Source organism: Cucurbita maxima, unplaced genomic scaffold, assembly GCF_002738345.1.
Source record: "Cucurbita maxima cultivar Rimu unplaced genomic scaffold, Cmax_1.0 Cma_Scf07100, whole genome shotgun sequence".
NCBI lineage: Eukaryota > Viridiplantae > Streptophyta > Magnoliopsida > Cucurbitales > Cucurbitaceae > Cucurbita > Cucurbita maxima.
In genome coordinates this window covers 1-728 of record NW_019279115.1, presented here as the reverse complement: position 1 = coordinate 728, position 728 = coordinate 1, and the positions used below count along the sequence as shown (strand labels likewise).

Sequence of the window (728 nt, the reverse complement as noted above, 5' to 3'; positions counted from 1 at the left end):
AATGAGAACCCCTCCCCCGCTCACGCCCATCGCGTTTCGATCATGCCGCCCCGCATGCGTTAAATCCGATTTTGTGCGCATGGCATATCGGGTGCGATCATACCAGCACTAATGCACCGGATCCCATCAAAACTCCGCAGTTAAGCGTGCTTGGGCGAGAGTAGTACTAAGTTGGGTGACCACTTGGGAAGTCCTCGTGTTGCACCCCTTTTTTTCTTTCAATTTCTCCCACCCCTTTTTTTCTTTCAATTTCTCCCAGTTCTTTTCTTCCTTTCTCTACAAATGAGAACCCCTCCCCCGCTCACGCCCATCGCGTTTCGATCATGCCGCCCCGCATGCGTTAAATCCGATTTTGTGCGCATGGCATGTCGGGTGCGATCATACCAGCACTAATGCACCGGATCCCATCAGAACTCCGCAGTTAAGCGTGCTTGGGCGAGAGTAGTACTAAGTTGGGTGACCACTTGGGAAGTCCTCGTGTTGCACCCCTTTTTTTCTTTCAATTTCTCCCAGTTCTTTTCTTCCTTTCTCTACAAATGAGAACCTCCCCCGCTCACGCCCATCGCGTTTCGATCATGCCGCCCCGCATGCGTTAAATCCGATTTTGTGCGCATGGCATGTCGGGTGCGATCATACCAGCACTAATGAACCGGATCCCATCAGAACTCCGCAGTTAAGCGTGCTTGGGCGAGAGTAGTACTAAGTTGGGTGACCACTTGGGAAGTCCT

The 728-nt window shown here is 51.9% G+C and overlaps 2 non-coding genes and 1 pseudogene across 2 annotated transcripts; all 3 read left to right on the top strand.

Moving 5' to 3' along the window:
* Window positions 1–89: 89 nt before the first annotated feature.
* LOC111476277 lies at window positions 90–208 on the top strand. The gene has a single exon (XR_002717018.1). It is a non-coding gene; the product is annotated as a 5S ribosomal RNA (ribosomal RNA).
* Window positions 209–370: 162 nt separating this feature from the next.
* On the top strand, window positions 371–489 carry LOC111476276. Its single transcript, XR_002717017.1, has one exon. It is a non-coding gene; the product is annotated as a 5S ribosomal RNA (ribosomal RNA).
* A 133-nt stretch (window positions 490–622) lies between these two features.
* Window positions 623–728, top strand: LOC111476278 (annotated as a pseudogene; the record flags this gene model as incomplete).